Consider the following 20,310-nt stretch of genomic DNA (forward strand, 5'->3'; position numbering starts at 1 on the left):
TTCAAGAATTTGCATCCCGTCACGTACAAGAAAACGCTGCCTTCCCATCCGGCTGAATAAACACGAAGTGGTCAAACGCAGAGAGTGCCCATTCAGACGATGACCAGGGGCAAGCCCTCTGGCAGCATGCTGGCGGACGGTCAAACTGATTCTGCTCTTGACATTTCGATGTAGCTCTGCAGTGAGCAGAGCACCCAAAAATACATGTCACTCGCAAAAGTTCCCCTCCACGGAAATCTTTAGTAAAAGGCGAAAGATTTATGCGACAATGAAGAGAAACTCGAGCTGTGTCTGCAAACGCTCGGGCCTGTGCGCTGCCTCTGTTAAACTACTACGCTCGCCAAGGGTCATCAAGGGTGACAACGCCTGCCCACATGTGTTTCGTCAGCACCCCCCCCCCCCACTCCAAAATTGAGGAGTAAAACTCAAAAAAGTCCCCTCGGCCCACCAATAACCAAAAGCCCAATCAAGGCAATCTCTTTCTCATGCCTCTATCTGAAAAGTTGGATAAAATCTTATATGAAAAAAAAAGTCTTTTAAAGAAATCCCTTATTCCGAGGTCACCGTAGCCACCAGATCCAGTCTGTAACCGCTTCAGTCACCCGGATCCAGTCCGTATCCAGAGAAGATGGTGGATCAACACCTAGAAAGGACCTCTATGGCCCAGAAACACAGCGGAGACCGTGACAACTAGATGAGCCGCAGATACAAATCCCCTGTAAAGACCACCTGGACAAGACCACAGGAAAAAGATGATTCTTCTGCACAGTCTGACATTCCTGCAGCCTGGAGCTGATCTACTGGTTTCGTCTGACAAGGGGAGAACTGTCTCCCCGACTGAGCCTGGTTTCTCACCGGGTTTTTTCTCCATCTTTTCACCGATCGAGTTTTGGTTTCTTGCCTCTGTCGCCTCTGGCAGGCGGAGCTTGGGACACTTCATGTACAGAGATATCGTTGACTTGATTGCAAATTATTGCACAGATACTATTTAAAACTGAACTTAGCTGAATGATGTCATCAAAGATTTCAATAACGAAATGCCTTTAACTGTCATTTTGCTTTTTGACGCACTGTGTTCCTAATTAATGTTGTTCAGTTGCATTGTCGCAATACTTTTTGTTTAAAGCGCAATTTAAAAAAAAAAAAAAAAAAAAAAAAAGAGTCCAAACAATGACCCCTGCTACGGGTAGTGTTCCAAGTGTTATGCGACTTCAGCTAATGATGGGTCCATCAGAAATTTTACGGTGCTAGGGCTGGGTCTGCGTCAGAAGAAGCCATGCATTGTTTAGTTATGTCAGTGCAGTGCCGTCGGTTGGGGGAGAAACGGCAGCATGCACGGCTCCTCGTTAGTATAGTGGACAGTTTCTCCGCCTGTCACGCGGAAGACCGGGGTTCGATTCCCCGACGGGGAGAGCTGGTTCTTTTCGTCTTCCGAACGATCCATCCAAAATTTTTGGTTGGAGTCGCAGGTCACAGAAGGAGTTCTGCTTCGACGTCAGCCCGAGCCAAAGGACATGCGTTGGCCGGGAATCGAACCCGGGTCAACTGCTTGGAAGGCAGCTATGCTCACCACTATACCACCAACGCAGGTGGAAGTCAGCAGCTTTATTGACGCACTGTGTTCCTAATTAATGTTGTTCAGTTGCATTGACACAATACTTTTTGTTTAAAGCGCAATTTAAAAAAAAAAAAAAAAAAAAAGAGTCCAAACAATGACCCCTGCTACGGGTAGTGTTGCAAGTGTTATGCGACTTCAGCTAATGATGGGTCCATCCGATATTATTCCATCCAAAAGTTTTGGGTGGAGGCACAGGTCACAGAGGGAGTTCTGCTTCGACGTCAGCCCGAGCCAAAGGACATGCGTTGGCCGGGAATCGAACCCGGGTCAACTGCTTGGAAGGCAGCTATGCTCACCACTATACCACCAACGCAGCAGGCATTCAGCAACTTGCGCCGTCAGTAAGAAGGCTCGAAGTGCACGAGTCGCCGATAGGGCTAGAGGAGCAGATGAGATCTTTGTTTGGACCCGTCACTAAAGAGAGCCTTCAAGAATTTGCATCCCGTCACGTACAAGAAAACGCTGCCTTCCCATCCGGCTGAATAAACACGAAGTGGTCAAACGCAGAGAGTGCCCATTCAGACGATGACCAGGGGCAAGCCCTCTCGCAGCATGCTGGCGGACGGTCAAACTGATTCTGCTCTTGACATTTCGATGTAGCTCTGCAGTGAGCAGAGCACCCAAAAATACATGTCACTCGCAAAAGTTGCCCTCCACGGAAATCTTTAGTAAAAGGCGAAAGATTTATGCGACAATGAAGAGAAACTCGAGCTGTGTCTGCAAACGCTCGGGCCTGTGCGCTGCCTCTGTTAAACTACTACGCTCGCCAAGGGTCATCAAGGGTGACAACGCCTGCCCACATGTGTTTCGTCAGCACCCCCCCCCCCACTCCAAAACGGAGGAGTAAAACTCAAAAAAGTCCCCTCGGCCCACCAATAACCAAAAGCCCAATCAAGGCAATCTCTTTCTCATGCCTCTATCTGAAAAGTTGGATAAAATCTTATATGAAAAAAAAAAGTCTTTTAAAGAAATCCCTTATTCCGAGGTCACCGTAGCCACCAGATCCAGTCTGTAACCGCTTCAGTCACCCGGATCCAGTCCGTATCCAGAGAAGATGGTGGATCAACACCTAGAAAGGACCTCTATGGCCCAGAAACACAGCGGAGACCGTGACAACTAGATGAGCCGCAGATACAAATCCCCTGTAAAGACCACCTGGACAAGACCACAGGAAACAGATGATTCTTCTGCACAGTCTGACATTCCTGCAGCCTGGAGCTGATCTACTGGTTTCGTCTGACAAGGGGAGAACTGTCTCCCCGACTGAGCCTGGTTTCTCACCGGGTTTTTTCTCCATCTTTTCACCGATCGAGTTTTGGTTTCTTGCCTCTGTCGCCTCTGGCAGGCGGAGCTTGGGACACTTCATGTACAGAGATATCGTTGACTTGATTGCAAATTATTGCACAGATACTATTTAAAACTGAACTTAGCTGAATGATGTCATCAAAGAGTTCAATAACGAAATGCCTTTAACTGTCATTTTGCTTTTTGACGCACTGTGTTCCTAATTAATGTTGTTCAGTTGCATTGACGCAATACTTTTTGTTTAAAGCGCAATTTAAAAAAAAAAAAAAAAAAAAAAAGAGTCCAAACAATGACCCCTGCTACGGGTAGTGTTCCAAGTGTTATGCGACTTCAGCTAATGATGGGTCCATCAGAAATTTTACGGTGCTAGGGCTGGGTCTGCGTCAGAAGAAGCCATGCATTGTTTAGTTATGTCAGTGCAGTGCCGTCGGTTGGGGGAGAAACGGCAGCATGCACGGCTCCTCGTTAGTATAGTGGACAGTATCTCCGCCTGTCACGCGGAAGACCGGGGTTCGATTCCCCGACGGGGAGAGCTGGTTCTTTTCGTCTTCCGAACGATCCATCCAAAATTTTTGGTTGGAGTCGCAGGTCACAGAAGGAGTTCTGCTTCGACGTCAGCCCGAGCCAAAGGACATGCGTTGGCCGGGAATCGAACCCGGGTCAACTGCTTGGAAGGCAGCTATGCTCACCACTATACCACCAACGCAGGTGGAAGTCAGCAGCTTTATTGACGCACTGTGTTCCTAATTAATGTTGTTCAGTTGCATTGACACAATACTTTTTGTTTAAAGCGCAATTTAAAAAAAAAAAAAAAAAAAAAGAGTCCAAACAATGACCCCTGCTACGGGTAGTGTTGCAAGTGTTATGCGACTTCAGCTAATGATGGGTCCATCCGATATTATTCCATCCAAAAGTTTTGGGTGGAGGCACAGGTCACAGAGGGAGTTCTGCTTCGACGTCAGCCCGAGCCAAAGGACATGCGTTGGCCGGGAATCGAACCCGGGTCAACTGCTTGGAAGGCAGCTATGCTCACCACTATACCACCAACGCAGCAGGCATTCAGCAACTTGCGCCGTCAGTAAGAAGGCTCGAAGTGCACGAGTCGCCGATAGGGCTAGAGGAGCAGATGAGATCTTTGTTTGGACCCGTCACTAAAGAGAGCCTTCAAGAATTTGCATCCCGTCACGTACAAGAAAACGCTGCCTTCCCATCCGGCTGAATAAACACGAAGTGGTCAAACGCAGAGAGTGCCCATTCAGACGATGACCAGGGGCAAGCCCTCTCGCAGCATGCTGGCGGACGGTCAAACTGATTCTGCTCTTGACATTTCGATGTAGCTCTGCAGTGAGCAGAGCACCCAAAAATACATGTCACTCGCAAAAGTTCCCCTCCACGGAAATCTTTAGTAAAAGGCGAAAGATTTATGCGACAATGAAGAGAAACTCGAGCTGTTTCTGCAAACGCTCGGGCCTGTGCGCTGCCTCTGTTAAACTACTACGCTCACCAAGGGTCATCAAGGGTGACAACGCCTGCCCACATGTGTTTCGTCAGCACCCCCCCCCACTCCAAAACGGAGGAGTAAAACTCAAAAAAGTCCCCTCGGCCCACCAATAACCAAAAGCCCAATCAAGGCAATCTCTTTCTCATGCCTCTATCTGAAAAGTTGGATAAAATCTTATATGAAAAAAAAAAGTCTTTTAAAGAAATCCCTTATTCCGAGGTCACCGTAGCCACCAGATCCAGTCTGTATCCGCTTCAGTCACCCGGATCCAGTCCGTATCCAGAGAAGATGGTGGATCAACACCTAGAAAGGACCTCTATGGCCCAGAAACACAGTGGAGACCGTGACAACTAGATGAGCCGCAGATACAAATCCCCTGTAAAGACCACCTGGACAAGACCACAGGAAACAGATGATTCTTCTGCACAGTCTGACATTCCTGCAGCCTGGAGCTGATCTACTGGTTTCGTCTGACAAGGGGAGAACTGTCTCCCCGACTGAGCCTGGTTTCTCACCGGGTTTTTTCTCCATCTTTTCACCGATCGAGTTTTGGTTTCTTGCCTTTGTCGCCTCTGGCAGGCGGAGCTTGGGACACTTCATGTACAGAGATATCGTTGACTTGATTGCAAATTATTGCACAGATACTATTTAAAACTGAACTTAGCTGAATGATGTCATCAAAGAGTTCAATAACGAAATGCCTTTAACTGTCATTTTGCTTTTTGACGCACTGTGTTCCTAATTAATGTTGTTCAGTTGCATTGACGCAATACTTTTTGTTTAAAGCGCAATTTAAAAAAAAAGAAAAAAAAAAAAGAGTCCAAACAATGACGCCTGCTACGGGTAGTGTTCCAAGTGTTATGCGACTTCAGCTAATGATGGGTCCATCAGAAATTTTACGGTGCTAGGGCTGGGTCTGCGTCAGAAGAAGCCATGCATTGTTTAGTTATGTCAGTGCAGTGCCGTCGGTTGGGGGAGAAACGGCAGCATGCACGGCTCCTCGTTAGTATAGTGGACAGTATCTCCGCCTGTCACGCGGAAGACCGGGGTTCGATTCCCCGACGGGGAGAGCTGGTTCTTTTCGTCTTCCGAACGATCCATCCAAAATGTTTGGTTGGAGTCGCAGGTCACAGAAGGAGTTCTGCTTCGACGTCAGCCCGAGCCAAAGGACATGCGTTGGCCGGGAATCGAACCCGGGTCAACTGCTTGGAAGGCAGCTATGCTCACCACTATACCACCAACGCAGGTGGAAGTCAGCAGCTTTATTGACGCACTGTGTTCCTAATTAATGTTGTTCAGTTGCATTGACACAATACTTTTTGTTTAAAGCGCAATTTAAAAAAAAAAAAAAAAAAAAAGAGTCCAAACAATGACCCCTGCTACGGGTAGTGTTGCAAGTGTTATGCGACTTCAGCTAATGATGGGTCCATCCGATATTATTCCATCCAAAAGTTTTGGGTGGAGGCACAGGTCACAGAGGGAGTTCTGCTTCGACGTCAGCCCGAGCCAAAGGACATGCGTTGGCCGGGAATCGAACCCGGGTCAACTGCTTGGAAGGCAGCTATGCTCACCACTATACCACCAACGCAGCAGGCATTCAGCAACTTGCGCCGTCAGTAAGAAGGCTCGAAGTGCACGAGTCGCCGATAGGGCTAGAGGAGCAGATGAGATCTTTGTTTGGACCCGTCACTAAAGAGAGCCTTCAAGAATTTGCATCCCGTCACGTACAAGAAAACGCTGCCTTCCCATCCGGCTGAATAAACACGAAGTGGTCAAACGCAGAGAGTGCCCATTCAGACGATGACCAGGGGCAAGCCCTCTCGCAGCATGCTGGCGGACGGTCAAACTGATTCTGCTCTTGACATTTCGATGTAGCTCTGCAGTGAGCAGAGCACCCAAAAATACATGTCACTCGCAAAAGTTCCCCTCCACGGAAATCTTTAGTAAAAGGCGAAAGATTTATGCGACAATGAAGAGAAACTCGAGCTGTTTCTGCAAACGCTCGGGCCTGTGCGCTGCCTCTGTTAAACTACTACGCTCGCCAAGGGTCATCAAGGGTGACAACGCCTGCCCACATGTGTTTCGTCAGCACCCCCCCCCACTCCAAAACGGAGGAGTAAAACTCAAAAAAGTCCCCTCGGCCCACCAATAACCAAAAGCCCAATCAAGGCAATCTCTTTCTCATGCCTCTATCTGAAAAGTTGGATAAAATCTTATATGAAAAAAAAAAGTCTTTTAAAGAAATCCCTTATTCCGAGGTCACCGTAGCCACCAGATCCAGTCTGTATCCGCTTCAGTCACCCGGATCCAGTCCGTATCCAGAGAAGATGGTGGATCAACACCTAGAAAGGACCTCTATGGCCCAGAAACACAGTGGAGACCGTGACAACTAGATGAGCCGCAGATACAAATCCCCTGTAAAGACCACCTGGACAAGACCACAGGAAACAGATGATTCTTCTGCACAGTCTGACATTCCTGCAGCCTGGAGCTGATCTACTGGTTTCGTCTGACAAGGGGAGAACTGTCTCCCCGACTGAGCCTGGTTTCTCACCGGGTTTTTTCTCCATCTTTTCACCGATCGAGTTTTGGTTTCTTGCCTTTGTCGCCTCTGGCAGGCGGAGCTTGGGACACTTCATGTACAGAGATATCGTTGACTTGATTGCAAATTATTGCACAGATACTATTTAAAACTGAACTTAGCTGAATGATGTCATCAAAGAGTTCAATAACGAAATGCCTTTAACTGTCATTTTGCTTTTTGACGCACTGTGTTCCTAATTAATGTTGTTCAGTTGCATTGATGCAATACTTTTTGTTTAAAGCGCAATTTAAAAAAAAAGAAAAAAAAAAAAGAGTCCAAACAATGACGCCTGCTACGGGTAGTGTTCCAAGTGTTATGCGACTTCAGCTAATGATGGGTCCATCAGAAATTTTACGGTGCTAGGGCTGGGTCTGCGTCAGAAGAAGCCATGCATTGTTTAGTTATGTCAGTGCAGTGCCGTCGGTTGGGGGAGAAACGGCAGCATGCACGGCTCCTCGTTAGTATAGTGGACAGTATCTCCGCCTGTCACGCGGAAGACCGGGGTTCGATTCCCCGACGGGGAGAGCTGGTTCTTTTCGTCTTCCGAACGATCCATCCAAAATGTTTGGTTGGAGTCGCAGGTCACAGAAGGAGTTCTGCTTCGACGTCAGCCCGAGCCAAAGGACATGCGTTGGCCGGGAATCGAACCCGGGTCAACTGCTTGGAAGGCAGCTATGCTCACCACTATACCACCAACGCAGGTGGAATTCAGCAGCTTTATTGACGCACTGTGTTCCTAATTAATGTTGTTCAGTTGCATTGACACAATACTTTTTGTTTAAAGCGCAATTTAAAAAAAAAAAAAAAAAAAAAAGAGTCCAAACAATGACCCCTGCTACGGGTAGTGTTGCAAGTGTTATGCGACTTCAGCTAATGATGGGTCCATCCGATATTATTCCATCCAAAAGTTTTGGGTGGAGGCACAGGTCACAGAGGGAGTTCTGCTTCGACGTCAGCCCGAGCCAAAGGACATGCGTTGGCCGGGAATCGAACCCGGGTCAACTGCTTGGAAGGCAGCTATGCTCACCACTATACCACCAACGCAGCAGGCATTCAGCAACTTGCGCCGTCAGTAAGAAGACTCGAAGTGCACGAGTCGCCGATAGGGCTAGAGGAGCAGATGAGATCTTTGTTCAGACCCGTCACTAAAGAGAGCCTTCAAGAATTTGCATCCCGTCACGTACAAGAAAACGCTGCCTTCCCATCCGGCTGAATAAACACGAAGTGGTCAAACGCAGAGAGTGCCCATTCAGACGATGACCAGGGGCAAGCCTTCTGGCAGCATGCTGGCGGACGGTCAAACTGATTCTGCTCTTGACATTTCGATGTAGCTCTGCAGTGAGCAGAGCACCCAAAAATACATGTCACTCGCAAAAGTTCCCCTCCACGGAAATCTTTAGTAAAAGGCGAAAGATTTATGCGACAATGAAGAGAAACTCGAGCTGTGTCTGCAAACGCTCGGGCCTGTGCGCTGCCTCTGTTAAACTACTACGCTCGCCAAGGGTCATCAAGGGTGACAACGCCTGCCCACATGTGTTTCGTCAGCACCCCCCCCCCCCCACTCCAAAATTGAGGAGTAAAACTCAAAAAAGTCCCCTCGGCCCACCAATAACCAAAAGCCCAATCAAGGCAATCTCTTTCTCATGCCTCTATCTGAAAAGTTGGATAAAATCTTATATGAAAAAAAAAGTCTTTTAAAGAAATCCCTTATTCCGAGGTCACCGTAGCCACCAGATCCAGTCTGTAACCGCTTCAGTCACCCGGATCCAGTCCGTATCCAGAGAAGATGGTGGATCAACACCTAGAAAGGACCTCTATGGCCCAGAAACACAGCGGAGACCGTGACAACTAGATGAGCCGCAGATACAAATCCCCTGTAAAGACCACCTGGACAAGACCACAGGAAACAGATGATTCTTCTGCACAGTCTGACATTCCTGCAGCCTGGAGCTGATCTACTGGTTTCGTCTGACAAGGGGAGAACTGTCTCCCCGACTGAGCCTGGTTTCTCACCGGGTTTTTTCTCCATCTTTTCACCGATCGAGTTTTGGTTTCTTGCCTCTGTCGCCTCTGGCAGGCGGAGCTTGGGACACTTCATGTACAGAGATATCGTTGACTTGATTGCAAATTATTGCACAGATACTATTTAAAACTGAACTTAGCTGAATGATGTCATCAAAGAGTTCAATAACGAAATGCCTTTAACTGTCATTTTGCTTTTTGACGCACTGTGTTCCTAATTAATGTTGTTCAGTTGCATTGACGCAATACTTTTTGTTTAAAGCGCAATTTAAAAAAAAAAAAAAAAAAAAAAAGAGTCCAAACAATGACCCCTGCTACGGGTAGTGTTCCAAGTGTTATGCGACTTCAGCTAATGATGGGTCCATCAGAAATTTTACGGTGCTAGGGCTGGGTCTGCGTCAGAAGAAGCCATGCATTGTTTAGTTATGTCAGTGCAGTGCCGTCGGTTGGGGGAGAAACGGCAGCATGCACGGCTCCTCGTTAGTATAGTGGACAGTATCTCCGCCTGTCACGCGGAAGACCGGGGTTCGATTCCCCGACGGGGAGAGCTGGTTCTTTTCGTCTTCCGAACGATCCATCCAAAATTTTTGGTTGGAGTCGCAGGTCACAGAAGGAGTTCTGCTTCGACGTCAGCCCGAGCCAAAGGACATGCGTTGGCCGGGAATCGAACCCGGGTCAACTGCTTGGAAGGCAGCTATGCTCACCACTATACCACCAACGCAGGTGGAAGTCAGCAGCTTTATTGACGCACTGTGTTCCTAATTAATGTTGTTCAGTTGCATTGACACAATACTTTTTGTTTAAAGCGCAATTTAAAAAAAAAAAAAAAAAAAAAGAGTCCAAACAATGACCCCTGCTACGGGTAGTGTTGCAAGTGTTATGCGACTTCAGCTAATGATGGGTCCATCCGATATTATTCCATCCAAAAGTTTTGGGTGGAGGCACAGGTCACAGAGGGAGTTCTGCTTCGACGTCAGCCCGAGCCAAAGGACATGCGTTGGCCGGGAATCGAACCCGGGTCAACTGCTTGGAAGGCAGCTATGCTCACCACTATACCACCAACGCAGCAGGCATTCAGCAACTTGCGCCGTCAGTAAGAAGGCTCGAAGTGCACGAGTCGCCGATAGGGCTAGAGGAGCAGATGAGATCTTTGTTTGGACCCGTCACTAAAGAGAGCCTTCAAGAATTTGCATCCCGTCACGTACAAGAAAACGCTGCCTTCCCATCCGGCTGAATAAACACGAAGTGGTCAAACGCAGAGAGTGCCCATTCAGACGATGACCAGGGGCAAGCCCTCTCGCAGCATGCTGGCGGACGGTCAAACTGATTCTGCTCTTGACATTTCGATGTAGCTCTGCAGTGAGCAGAGCACCCAAAAATACATGTCACTTGCAAAAGTTCCCCTCCACGGAAATCTTTAGTAAAAGGCGAAAGATTTATGCGACAATGAAGAGAAACTCGAGCTGTTTCTGCAAACGCTCGGGCCTGTGCGCTGCCTCTGTTAAACTACTACGCTCGCCAAGGGTCATCAAGGGTGACAACGCCTGCCCACATGTGTTTCGTCAGCACCCCCCCCCACTCCAAAACGGAGGAGTAAAACTCAAAAAAGTCCCCTCGGCCCACCAATAACCAAAAGCCCAATCAAGGCAATCTCTTTCTCATGCCTCTATCTGAAAAGTTGGATAAAATCTTATATGAAAAAAAAAAGTCTTTTAAAGAAATCCCTTATTCCGAGGTCACCGTAGCCACCAGATCCAGTCTGTATCCGCTTCAGTCACCCGGATCCAGTCCGTATCCAGAGAAGATGGTGGATCAACACCTAGAAAGGACCTCTATGGCCCAGAAACACAGTGGAGACCGTGACAACTAGATGAGCCGCAGATACAAATCCCCTGTAAAGACCACCTGGACAAGACCACAGGAAACAGATGATTCTTCTGCACAGTCTGACATTCCTGCAGCCTGGAGCTGATCTACTGGTTTCGTCTGACAAGGGGAGAACTGTCTCCCCGACTGAGCCTGGTTTCTCACCGGGTTTTTTCTCCATCTTTTCACCGATCGAGTTTTGGTTTCTTGCCTTTGTCGCCTCTGGCAGGCGGAGCTTGGGACACTTCATGTACAGAGATATCGTTGACTTGATTGCAAATTATTGCACAGATACTATTTAAAACTGAACTTAGCTGAATGATGTCATCAAAGAGTTCAATAACGAAATGCCTTTAACTGTCATTTTGCTTTTTGACGCACTGTGTTCCTAATTAATGTTGTTCAGTTGCATTGATGCAATACTTTTTGTTTAAAGCGCAATTTAAAAAAAAAGAAAAAAAAAAAAGAGTCCAAACAATGACGCCTGCTACGGGTAGTGTTCCAAGTGTTATGCGACTTCAGCTAATGATGGGTCCATCAGAAATTTTACGGTGCTAGGGCTGGGTCTGCGTCAGAAGAAGCCATGCATTGTTTAGTTATGTCAGTGCAGTGCCGTCGGTTGGGGGAGAAACGGCAGCATGCACGGCTCCTCGTTAGTATAGTGGACAGTATCTCCGCCTGTCACGCGGAAGACCGGGGTTCGATTCCCCGACGGGGAGAGCTGGTTCTTTTCGTCTTCCGAACGATCCATCCAAAATGTTTGGTTGGAGTCGCAGGTCACAGAAGGAGTTCTGCTTCGACGTCAGCCCGAGCCAAAGGACATGCGTTGGCCGGGAATCGAACCCGGGTCAACTGCTTGGAAGGCAGCTATGCTCACCACTATACCACCAACGCAGGTGGAATTCAGCAGCTTTATTGACGCACTGTGTTCCTAATTAATGTTGTTCAGTTGCATTGACACAATACTTTTTGTTTAAAGCGCAATTTAAAAAAAAAAAAAAAAAAAAAGAGTCCAAACAATGACCCCTGCTACGGGTAGTGTTGCAAGTGTTATGCGACTTCAGCTAATGATGGGTCCATCCGATATTATTCCATCCAAAAGTTTTGGGTGGAGGCACAGGTCACAGAGGGAGTTCTGCTTCGACGTCAGCCCGAGCCAAAGGACATGCGTTGGCCGGGAATCGAACCCGGGTCAACTGCTTGGAAGGCAGCTATGCTCACCACTATACCACCAACGCAGCAGGCATTCAGCAACTTGCGCCGTCAGTAAGAAGACTCGAAGTGCACGAGTCGCCGATAGGGCTAGAGGAGCAGATGAGATCTTTGTTCAGACCCGTCACTAAAGAGAGCCTTCAAGAATTTACATCCCGTCACGTACAAGAAAACGCTGCCTTCCCATCCGGCTGAATAAACACGAAGTGGTCAAACGCAGAGAGTGCCCATTCAGACGATGACCAGGGGCAAGCCCTCTGGCAGCATGCTGGCGGACGGTCGAACTGATTCTGCTCTTGACATTTCGATGTAGCTCTGCAGTGAGCAGAGCACCCAAAAATACATGTCACTCGCAAAAGTTCCCCTCCACGGAAATCTTTAGTAAAAGGCGAAAGATTTATGCGACAATGAAGAGAAACTCGAGCTGTGTCTGCAAACGCTCGGGCCTGTGCGCTGCCTCTGTTAAACTACTACGCTCGCCAAGGGTCATCAAGGGTGACAACGCCTGCCCACATGTGTTTCGTCAGCACCCCCCCCCCCCCACTCCAAAATTGAGGAGTAAAACTCAAAAAAGTCCCCTCGGCCCACCAATAACCAAAAGCCCAATCAAGGCAATCTCTTTCTCATGCCTCTATCTGAAAAGTTGGATAAAATCTTATATGAAAAAAAAAGTCTTTTAAAGAAATCCCTTATTCCGAGGTCACCGTAGCCACCAGATCCAGTCTGTAACCGCTTCAGTCACCCGGATCCAGTCCGTATCCAGAGAAGATGGTGGATCAACACCTAGAAAGGACCTCTATGGCCCAGAAACACAGCGGAGACCGTGACAACTAGATGAGCCGCAGATACAAATCCCCTGTAAAGACCACCTGGACAAGACCACAGGAAAAAGATGATTCTTCTGCACAGTCTGACATTCCTGCAGCCTGGAGCTGATCTACTGGTTTCGTCTGACAAGGGGAGAACTGTCTCCCCGACTGAGCCTGGTTTCTCACCGGGTTTTTTCTCCATCTTTTCACCGATCGAGTTTTGGTTTCTTGCCTCTGTCGCCTCTGGCAGGCGGAGCTTGGGACACTTCATGTACAGAGATATCGTTGACTTGATTGCAAATTATTGCACAGATACTATTTAAAACTGAACTTAGCTGAATGATGTCATCAAAGATTTCAATAACGAAATGCCTTTAACTGTCATTTTGCTTTTTGACGCACTGTGTTCCTAATTAATGTTGTTCAGTTGCATTGTCGCAATACTTTTTGTTTAAAGCGCAATTTAAAAAAAAAAAAAAAAAAAAAAGAGTCCAAACAATGACCCCTGCTACGGGTAGTGTTCCAAGTGTTATGCGACTTCAGCTAATGATGGGTCCATCAGAAATTTTACGGTGCTAGGGCTGGGTCTGCGTCAGAAGAAGCCATGCATTGTTTAGTTATGTCAGTGCAGTGCCGTCGGTTGGGGGAGAAACGGCAGCATGCACGGCTCCTCGTTAGTATAGTGGACAGTATCTCCGCCTGTCACGCGGAAGACCGGGGTTCGATTCCCCGACGGGGAGAGCTGGTTCTTTTCGTCTTCCGAACGATCCATCCAAAATTTTTGGTTGGAGTCGCAGGTCACAGAAGGAGTTCTGCTTCGACGTCAGCCCGAGCCAAAGGACATGCGTTGGCCGGGAATCGAACCCGGGTCAACTGCTTGGAAGGCAGCTATGCTCACCACTATACCACCAACGCAGGTGGAAGTCAGCAGCTTTATTGACGCACTGTGTTCCTAATTAATGTTGTTCAGTTGCATTGACACAATACTTTTTGTTTAAAGCGCAATTTAAAAAAAAAAAAAAAAAAAAGAGTCCAAACAATGACCCCTGCTACGGGTAGTGTTGCAAGTGTTATGCGACTTCAGCTAATGATGGGTCCATCCGATATTATTCCATCCAAAAGTTTTGGGTGGAGGCACAGGTCACAGAGGGAGTTCTGCTTCGACGTCAGCCCGAGCCAAAGGACATGCGTTGGCCGGGAATCGAACCCGGGTCAACTGCTTGGAAGGCAGCTATGCTCACCACTATACCACCAACGCAGCAGGCATTCAGCAACTTGCGCCGTCAGTAAGAAGGCTCGAAGTGCACGAGTCGCCGATAGGGCTAGAGGAGCAGATGAGATCTTTGTTTGGACCCGTCACTAAAGAGAGCCTTCAAGAAATTGCATCCCGTCACGTACAAGAAAACGCTGCCTTCCCATCCGGCTGAATAAACACGAAGTGGTCAAACGCAGAGAGTGCCCATTCAGACGATGACCAGGGGCAAGCCCTCTCGCAGCATGCTGGCGGACGGTCAAACTGATTCTGCTCTTGACATTTCGATGTAGCTCTGCAGTGAGCAGAGCACCCAAAAATACATGTCACTCGCAAAAGTTCCCCTCCACGGAAATCTTTAGTAAAAGGCGAAAGATTTATGCGACAATGAAGAGAAACTCGAGCTGTTTCTGCAAACGCTCGGGCCTGTGCGCTGCCTCTGTTAAACTACTACGCTCACCAAGGGTCATCAAGGGTGACAACGCCTGCCCACATGTGTTTCGTCAGCACCCCCCCCCACTCCAAAACGGAGGAGTAAAACTCAAAAAAGTCCCCTCGGCCCACCAATAACCAAAAGCCCAATCAAGGCAATCTCTTTCTCATGCCTCTATCTGAAAAGTTGGATAAAATCTTATATGAAAAAAAAAAGTCTTTTAAAGAAATCCCTTATTCCGAGGTCACCGTAGCCACCAGATCCAGTCTGTATCCGCTTCAGTCACCCGGATCCAGTCCGTATCCAGAGAAGATGGTGGATCAACACCTAGAAAGGACCTCTATGGCCCAGAAACACAGTGGAGACCGTGACAACTAGATGAGCCGCAGATACAAATCCCCTGTAAAGACCACCTGGACAAGACCACAGGAAACAGATGATTCTTCTGCACAGTCTGACATTCCTGCAGCCTGGAGCTGATCTACTGGTTTCGTCTGACAAGGGGAGAACTGTCTCCCCGACTGAGCCTGGTTTCTCACCGGGTTTTTTCTCCATCTTTTCACCGATCGAGTTTTGGTTTCTTGCCTTTGTCGCCTCTGGCAGGCGGAGCTTGGGACACTTCATGTACAGAGATATCGTTGACTTGATTGCAAATTATTGCACAGATACTATTTAAAACTGAACTTAGCTGAATGATGTCATCAAAGAGTTCAATAACGAAATGCCTTTAACTGTCATTTTGCTTTTTGACGCACTGTGTTCCTAATTAATGTTGTTCAGTTGCATTGACGCAATACTTTTTGTTTAAAGCGCAATTTAAAAAAAAAGAAAAAAAAAAAAGAGTCCAAACAATGACGCCTGCTACGGGTAGTGTTCCAAGTGTTATGCGACTTCAGCTAATGATGGGTCCATCAGAAATTTTACGGTGCTAGGGCTGGGTCTGCGTCAGAAGAAGCCATGCATTGTTTAGTTATGTCAGTGCAGTGCCGTCGGTTGGGGGAGAAACGGCAGCATGCACGGCTCCTCGTTAGTATAGTGGACAGTATCTCCGCCTGTCACGCGGAAGACCGGGGTTCGATTCCCCGACGGGGAGAGCTGGTTCTTTTCGTCTTCCGAACGATCCATCCAAAATGTTTGGTTGGAGTCGCAGGTCACAGAAGGAGTTCTGCTTCGACGTCAGCCCGAGCCAAAGGACATGCGTTGGCCGGGAATCGAACCCGGGTCAACTGCTTGGAAGGCAGCTATGCTCACCACTATACCACCAACGCAGGTGGAAGTCAGCAGCTTTATTGACGCACTGTGTTCCTAATTAATGTTGTTCAGTTGCATTGACACAATACTTTTTGTTTAAAGCGCAATTTAAAAAAAAAAAAAAAAAAAAAAGAGTCCAAACAATGACCCCTGCTACGGGTAGTGTTGCAAGTGTTATGCGACTTCAGCTAATGATGGGTCCATCCGATATTATTCCATCCAAAAGTTTTGGGTGGAGGCACAGGTCACAGAGGGAGTTCTGCTTCGACGTCAGCCCGAGCCAAAGGACATGCGTTGGCCGGGAATCGAACCCGGGTCAACTGCTTGGAAGGCAGCTATGCTCACCACTATACCACCAACGCAGCAGGCATTCAGCAACTTGCGCCGTCAGTAAGAAGGCTCGAAGTGCACGAGTCGCCGATAGGGCTAGAGGAGCAGATGAGATCTTTGTTTGGACCCGTCACTAAAGAGAGCCTTCAAGAATTTGCATCCCGTCACGTACAAGAAAACGCTGCCTTCCCATCCGGCTGAATAAACACGAAGTGGTCAAACGCAGAGAGTGCCCATTCAGACGATGACAAGGGGCAAGCCCTCTCGCAGCATGCTGGCGGACGGTCAAACTGATTCTGCTCTTGACATTTCGATGTAGCTCTGCAGTGAGCAGAGCACCCAAAAATACATGTCACTCGCAAAAGTTCCCCTCCACGGAAATCTTTAGTAAAAGGCGAAAGATTTATGCGACAATGAAGAGAAACTCGAGCTGTTTCTGCAAACGCTCGGGCCTGTGCGCTGCCTCTGTTAAACTACTACGCTCGCCAAGGGTCATCAAGGGTGACAACGCCTGCCCACATGTGTTTCGTCAGCACCCCCCCCCACTCCAAAACGGAGGAGTAAAACTCAAAAAAGTCCCCTCGGCCCACCAATAACCAAAAGCCCAATCAAGGCAATCTCTTTCTCATGCCTCTATCTGAAAAGTTGGATAAAATCTTATATGAAAAAAAAAAGTCTTTTAAAGAAATCCCTTATTCCGAGGTCACCGTAGCCACCAGATCCAGTCTGTAACCGCTTCAGTCACCCGGATCCAGTCCGTATCCAGAGAAGATGGTGGATCAACACCTAGAAAGGACCTCTATGGCCCAGAAACACAGCGGAGACCGTGACAACTAGATGAGCCGCAGATACAAATCCCCTGTAAAGACCACCTGGACAAGACCACAGGAAAAAGATGATTCTTCTGCACAGTCTGACATTCCTGCAGCCTGGAGCTGATCTACTGGTTTCGTCTGACAAGGGGAGAACTGTCTCCCCGACTGAGCCTGGTTTCTCACCGGGTTTTTTCTCCATCTTTTCACCGATCGAGTTTTGGTTTCTTGCCTCTGTCGCCTCTGGCAGGCGGAGCTTGGGACACTTCATGTACAGAGATATCGTTGACTTGATTGCAAATTATTGCACAGATACTATTTAAAACTGAACTTAGCTGAATGATGTCATCAAAGATTTCAATAACGAAATGCCTTTAACTGTCATTTTGCTTTTTGACGCACTGTGTTCCTAATTAATGTTGTTCAGTTGCATTGTCGCAATACTTTTTGTTTAAAGCGCAATTTAAAAAAAAAAAAAAAAAAAAAAGAGTCCAAACAATGACCCCTGCTACGGGTAGTGTTCCAAGTGTTATGCGACTTCAGCTAATGATGGGTCCATCAGAAATTTTACGGTGCTAGGGCTGGGTCTGCGTCAGAAGAAGCCATGCATTGTTTAGTTATGTCAGTGCAGTGCCGTCGGTTGGGGGAGAAACGGCAGCATGCACGGCTCCTCGTTAGTATAGTGGACAGTATCTCCGCCTGTCACGCGGAAGACCGGGGTTCGATTCCCCGACGGGGAGAGCTGGTTCTTTTCGTCTTCCGAACGATCCATCCAAAATTTTTGGTTGGAGTCGCAGGTCACAGAAGGAGTTCTGCTTCGACGTCAGCCCGAGCCAAAGGACATGCGTTGGCCGGGAATCGAACCCGGGTCAACTGCTTGGAAGGCAGCTATGCTCACCACTATACCACCAACGCAGGTGGAAGTCAGCAGCTTTATTGACGCACTGTGTTCCTAATTAATGTTGTTCAGTTGCATTGACACAATACTTTTTGTTTAAAGCGCAATTTAAAAAAAAAAAAAAAAAAAAAGAGTCCAAACAATGACCCCTGCTACGGGTAGTGTTGCAAGTGTTATGCGACTTCAGCTAATGATGGGTCCATCCGATATTATTCCATCCAAAAGTTTTGGGTGGAGGCACAGGTCACAGAGGGAGTTCTGCTTCGACGTCAGCCCGAGCCAAAGGACATGCGTTGGCCGGGAATCGAACCCGGGTCAACTGCTTGGAAGGCAGCTATGCTCACCACTATACCACCAACGCAGCAGGCATTCAGCAACTTGCGCCGTCAGTAAGAAGGCTCGAAGTGCACGAGTCGCCGATAGGGCTAGAGGAGCAGATGAGATCTTTGTTCGGACCCGTCACTAAAGAGAGCCTTCAAGAATTTGCATCCCGTCACGTACAAGAAAACGCTGCCTTCCCATCCGGCTGAATAAACACGAAGTGGTCAAACGCAGAGAGTGCCCATTCAGACGATGACCAGGGGCAAGCCCTCTGGCAGCATGCTGGCGGACGGTCGAACTGATTCTGCTCTTGACATTTCGATGTAGCTCTGCAGTGAGCAGAGCACCCAAAAATACATGTCACTCGCAAAAGTTCCCCTCCACGGAAATCTTTAGTAAAAGGCGAAAGATTTATGCGACAATGAAGAGAAACTCGAGCTGTGTCTGCAAACGCTCGGGCCTGTGCGCTGCCTCTGTTAAACTACTACGCTCGCCAAGGGTCATCAAGGGTGACAACGCCTGCCCACATGTGTTTCGTCAGCACCCCCCCCCCCCCACTCCAAAATTGAGGAGTAAAACTCAAAAAAGTCCCCTCGGCCCACCAATAACCAAAAGCCCAATCAAGGCAATCTCTTTCTCATGCCTCTATCTGAAAAGTTGGATAAAATCTTATATGAAAAAAAAAGTCTTTTAAAGAAATCCCTTATTCCGAGGTCACCGTAGCCACCAGATCCAGTCTGTAACCGCTTCAGTCACCCGGATCCAGTCCGTATCCAGAGAAGATGGTGGATCAACACCTAGAAAGGACCTCTATGGCCCAGAAACACAGCGGAGACCGTGACAACTAGATGAGCCGCAGATACAAATCCCCTGTAAAGACCACCTGGACAAGACCACAGGAAAAAGATGATTCTTCTGCACAGTCTGACATTCCTGCAGCCTGGAGCTGATCTACTGGTTTCGTCTGACAAGGGGAGAACTGTCTCCCCGACTGAGCCTGGTTTCTCACCGGGTTTTTTCTCCATCTTTTCACCGATCGAGTTTTGGTTTCTTGCCTCTGTCGCCTCTGGCAGGCGGAGCTTGGGACACTTCATGTACAGAGATATCGTTGACTTGATTGCAAATTATTGCACAGATACTATTTAAAACTGAACTTAGCTGAATGATGTCATCAAAGATTTCAATAACGAAATGCCTTTAACTGTCATTTTGCTTTTTGACGCACTGTGTTCCTAATTAATGTTGTTCAGTTGCATTGTCGCAATACTTTTTGTTTAAAGCGCAATTTAAAAAAAAAAAAAAAAAAAAAAGAGTCCAAACAATGACCCCTGCTACGGGTAGTGTTCCAAGTGTTATGCGACTTCAGCTAATGATGGGTCCATCAGAAATTTTACGGTGCTAGGGCTGGGTCTGCGTCAGAAGAAGCCATGCAATGTTTATTTATGTCAGTGCAGTGCCGTCGGTTGGGGGAGAAACGGCTGCATGCACGGCTCCTCGTTAGTATAGTGGACAGTATCTCCGCCTGTCACGCGGAAGACCGGGGTTCGATTCCCCGACGGGGAGAGCTGGTTCTTTTCGTCTTCCGAACGATCCATCCAAAATTTTTGGTTGGAGTCGCAGGTCACAGAAGGAGTTCTGCTTCGACGTCAGCCCGAGCCAAAGGACATGCGTTGGCCGGGAATCGAACCCGGGTCAACTGCTTGGAAGGCAGCTATGCTCACCACTATACCACCAACGCAGGTGGAAGTCAGCAGCTTTATTGACGCACTGTGTTCCTAATTAATGTTGTTCAGTTGCATTGACACAATACTTTTTGTTTAAAGCGCAATTAAAAAAAAAAAAAAAAAAAAAGAGTCCAAACAATGACCCCTGCTACGGGTAGTGTTGCAAGTGTTATGCGACTTCAGCTAATGATGGGTCCATCCGATATTATTCCATCCAAAAGTTTTGGGTGGAGGCACAGGTCACAGAGGGAGTTCTGCTTCGACGTCAGCCCGAGCCAAAGGACATGCGTTGGCCGGGAATCGAACCCGGGTCAACTGCTTGGAAGGCAGCTATGCTCACCACTATACCACCAACGCAGCAGGCATTCAGCA

At 47.9% G+C, this 20,310-nt stretch overlaps 30 non-coding genes across 30 annotated transcripts; all 30 read right to left on the reverse strand.

Moving 5' to 3' along the window:
- Positions 1–172: 172 nt before the first annotated feature.
- On the reverse strand, positions 173–287 carry LOC127980107 (U5 spliceosomal RNA). Its single transcript, XR_008159144.1, has one exon. It is a non-coding gene; the product is annotated as a U5 spliceosomal RNA (small nuclear RNA).
- Positions 288–1,515: 1,228 nt separating this feature from the next.
- Positions 1,516–1,587, reverse strand: trnag-ucc (transfer RNA glycine (anticodon UCC)). The gene has a single exon. It is a non-coding gene; the product is annotated as a tRNA-Gly (tRNA).
- A 272-nt stretch (positions 1,588–1,859) lies between these two features.
- Positions 1,860–1,931, reverse strand: trnag-ucc (transfer RNA glycine (anticodon UCC)). The gene has a single exon. It is a non-coding gene; the product is annotated as a tRNA-Gly (tRNA).
- A 285-nt stretch (positions 1,932–2,216) lies between these two features.
- Positions 2,217–2,331, reverse strand: LOC127980934 (U5 spliceosomal RNA). Its single transcript, XR_008159933.1, has one exon. It is a non-coding gene; the product is annotated as a U5 spliceosomal RNA (small nuclear RNA).
- A 1,226-nt stretch (positions 2,332–3,557) lies between these two features.
- trnag-ucc (transfer RNA glycine (anticodon UCC)) lies at positions 3,558–3,629 on the reverse strand. Its single transcript has one exon. It is a non-coding gene; the product is annotated as a tRNA-Gly (tRNA).
- Positions 3,630–3,901: 272 nt separating this feature from the next.
- trnag-ucc (transfer RNA glycine (anticodon UCC)) lies at positions 3,902–3,973 on the reverse strand. Its single transcript has one exon. It is a non-coding gene; the product is annotated as a tRNA-Gly (tRNA).
- A 285-nt stretch (positions 3,974–4,258) lies between these two features.
- On the reverse strand, positions 4,259–4,373 carry LOC127980109 (U5 spliceosomal RNA). Its single transcript, XR_008159146.1, has one exon. It is a non-coding gene; the product is annotated as a U5 spliceosomal RNA (small nuclear RNA).
- A 1,223-nt stretch (positions 4,374–5,596) lies between these two features.
- Positions 5,597–5,668, reverse strand: trnag-ucc (transfer RNA glycine (anticodon UCC)). Its single transcript has one exon. It is a non-coding gene; the product is annotated as a tRNA-Gly (tRNA).
- A 272-nt stretch (positions 5,669–5,940) lies between these two features.
- Positions 5,941–6,012, reverse strand: trnag-ucc (transfer RNA glycine (anticodon UCC)). The gene has a single exon. It is a non-coding gene; the product is annotated as a tRNA-Gly (tRNA).
- A 285-nt stretch (positions 6,013–6,297) lies between these two features.
- On the reverse strand, positions 6,298–6,412 carry LOC127980110 (U5 spliceosomal RNA). Its single transcript, XR_008159147.1, has one exon. It is a non-coding gene; the product is annotated as a U5 spliceosomal RNA (small nuclear RNA).
- A 1,223-nt stretch (positions 6,413–7,635) lies between these two features.
- On the reverse strand, positions 7,636–7,707 carry trnag-ucc (transfer RNA glycine (anticodon UCC)). Its single transcript has one exon. It is a non-coding gene; the product is annotated as a tRNA-Gly (tRNA).
- A 273-nt stretch (positions 7,708–7,980) lies between these two features.
- trnag-ucc (transfer RNA glycine (anticodon UCC)) lies at positions 7,981–8,052 on the reverse strand. Its single transcript has one exon. It is a non-coding gene; the product is annotated as a tRNA-Gly (tRNA).
- Positions 8,053–8,337: 285 nt separating this feature from the next.
- On the reverse strand, positions 8,338–8,452 carry LOC127980111 (U5 spliceosomal RNA). Its single transcript, XR_008159148.1, has one exon. It is a non-coding gene; the product is annotated as a U5 spliceosomal RNA (small nuclear RNA).
- Positions 8,453–9,679: 1,227 nt separating this feature from the next.
- On the reverse strand, positions 9,680–9,751 carry trnag-ucc (transfer RNA glycine (anticodon UCC)). The gene has a single exon. It is a non-coding gene; the product is annotated as a tRNA-Gly (tRNA).
- Positions 9,752–10,023: 272 nt separating this feature from the next.
- trnag-ucc (transfer RNA glycine (anticodon UCC)) lies at positions 10,024–10,095 on the reverse strand. Its single transcript has one exon. It is a non-coding gene; the product is annotated as a tRNA-Gly (tRNA).
- A 285-nt stretch (positions 10,096–10,380) lies between these two features.
- LOC127980998 (U5 spliceosomal RNA) lies at positions 10,381–10,495 on the reverse strand. Its single transcript, XR_008159993.1, has one exon. It is a non-coding gene; the product is annotated as a U5 spliceosomal RNA (small nuclear RNA).
- Positions 10,496–11,718: 1,223 nt separating this feature from the next.
- Positions 11,719–11,790, reverse strand: trnag-ucc (transfer RNA glycine (anticodon UCC)). The gene has a single exon. It is a non-coding gene; the product is annotated as a tRNA-Gly (tRNA).
- A 272-nt stretch (positions 11,791–12,062) lies between these two features.
- trnag-ucc (transfer RNA glycine (anticodon UCC)) lies at positions 12,063–12,134 on the reverse strand. Its single transcript has one exon. It is a non-coding gene; the product is annotated as a tRNA-Gly (tRNA).
- A 285-nt stretch (positions 12,135–12,419) lies between these two features.
- LOC127980112 (U5 spliceosomal RNA) lies at positions 12,420–12,534 on the reverse strand. The gene has a single exon (XR_008159149.1). It is a non-coding gene; the product is annotated as a U5 spliceosomal RNA (small nuclear RNA).
- Positions 12,535–13,760: 1,226 nt separating this feature from the next.
- Positions 13,761–13,832, reverse strand: trnag-ucc (transfer RNA glycine (anticodon UCC)). Its single transcript has one exon. It is a non-coding gene; the product is annotated as a tRNA-Gly (tRNA).
- A 271-nt stretch (positions 13,833–14,103) lies between these two features.
- trnag-ucc (transfer RNA glycine (anticodon UCC)) lies at positions 14,104–14,175 on the reverse strand. Its single transcript has one exon. It is a non-coding gene; the product is annotated as a tRNA-Gly (tRNA).
- Positions 14,176–14,460: 285 nt separating this feature from the next.
- On the reverse strand, positions 14,461–14,575 carry LOC127980113 (U5 spliceosomal RNA). The gene has a single exon (XR_008159150.1). It is a non-coding gene; the product is annotated as a U5 spliceosomal RNA (small nuclear RNA).
- Positions 14,576–15,798: 1,223 nt separating this feature from the next.
- Positions 15,799–15,870, reverse strand: trnag-ucc (transfer RNA glycine (anticodon UCC)). The gene has a single exon. It is a non-coding gene; the product is annotated as a tRNA-Gly (tRNA).
- Positions 15,871–16,143: 273 nt separating this feature from the next.
- On the reverse strand, positions 16,144–16,215 carry trnag-ucc (transfer RNA glycine (anticodon UCC)). Its single transcript has one exon. It is a non-coding gene; the product is annotated as a tRNA-Gly (tRNA).
- A 285-nt stretch (positions 16,216–16,500) lies between these two features.
- Positions 16,501–16,615, reverse strand: LOC127980114 (U5 spliceosomal RNA). The gene has a single exon (XR_008159151.1). It is a non-coding gene; the product is annotated as a U5 spliceosomal RNA (small nuclear RNA).
- A 1,223-nt stretch (positions 16,616–17,838) lies between these two features.
- On the reverse strand, positions 17,839–17,910 carry trnag-ucc (transfer RNA glycine (anticodon UCC)). The gene has a single exon. It is a non-coding gene; the product is annotated as a tRNA-Gly (tRNA).
- A 272-nt stretch (positions 17,911–18,182) lies between these two features.
- On the reverse strand, positions 18,183–18,254 carry trnag-ucc (transfer RNA glycine (anticodon UCC)). The gene has a single exon. It is a non-coding gene; the product is annotated as a tRNA-Gly (tRNA).
- A 285-nt stretch (positions 18,255–18,539) lies between these two features.
- Positions 18,540–18,654, reverse strand: LOC127980115 (U5 spliceosomal RNA). Its single transcript, XR_008159152.1, has one exon. It is a non-coding gene; the product is annotated as a U5 spliceosomal RNA (small nuclear RNA).
- Positions 18,655–19,880: 1,226 nt separating this feature from the next.
- trnag-ucc (transfer RNA glycine (anticodon UCC)) lies at positions 19,881–19,952 on the reverse strand. Its single transcript has one exon. It is a non-coding gene; the product is annotated as a tRNA-Gly (tRNA).
- Positions 19,953–20,223: 271 nt separating this feature from the next.
- On the reverse strand, positions 20,224–20,295 carry trnag-ucc (transfer RNA glycine (anticodon UCC)). Its single transcript has one exon. It is a non-coding gene; the product is annotated as a tRNA-Gly (tRNA).
- Positions 20,296–20,310: the final 15 nt, after the last annotated feature.

Source organism: Carassius gibelio, chromosome B19 (genome assembly GCF_023724105.1).
Source record: "Carassius gibelio isolate Cgi1373 ecotype wild population from Czech Republic chromosome B19, carGib1.2-hapl.c, whole genome shotgun sequence".
In the NCBI taxonomy this organism is placed as follows: domain Eukaryota; kingdom Metazoa; phylum Chordata; class Actinopteri; order Cypriniformes; family Cyprinidae; genus Carassius; species Carassius gibelio.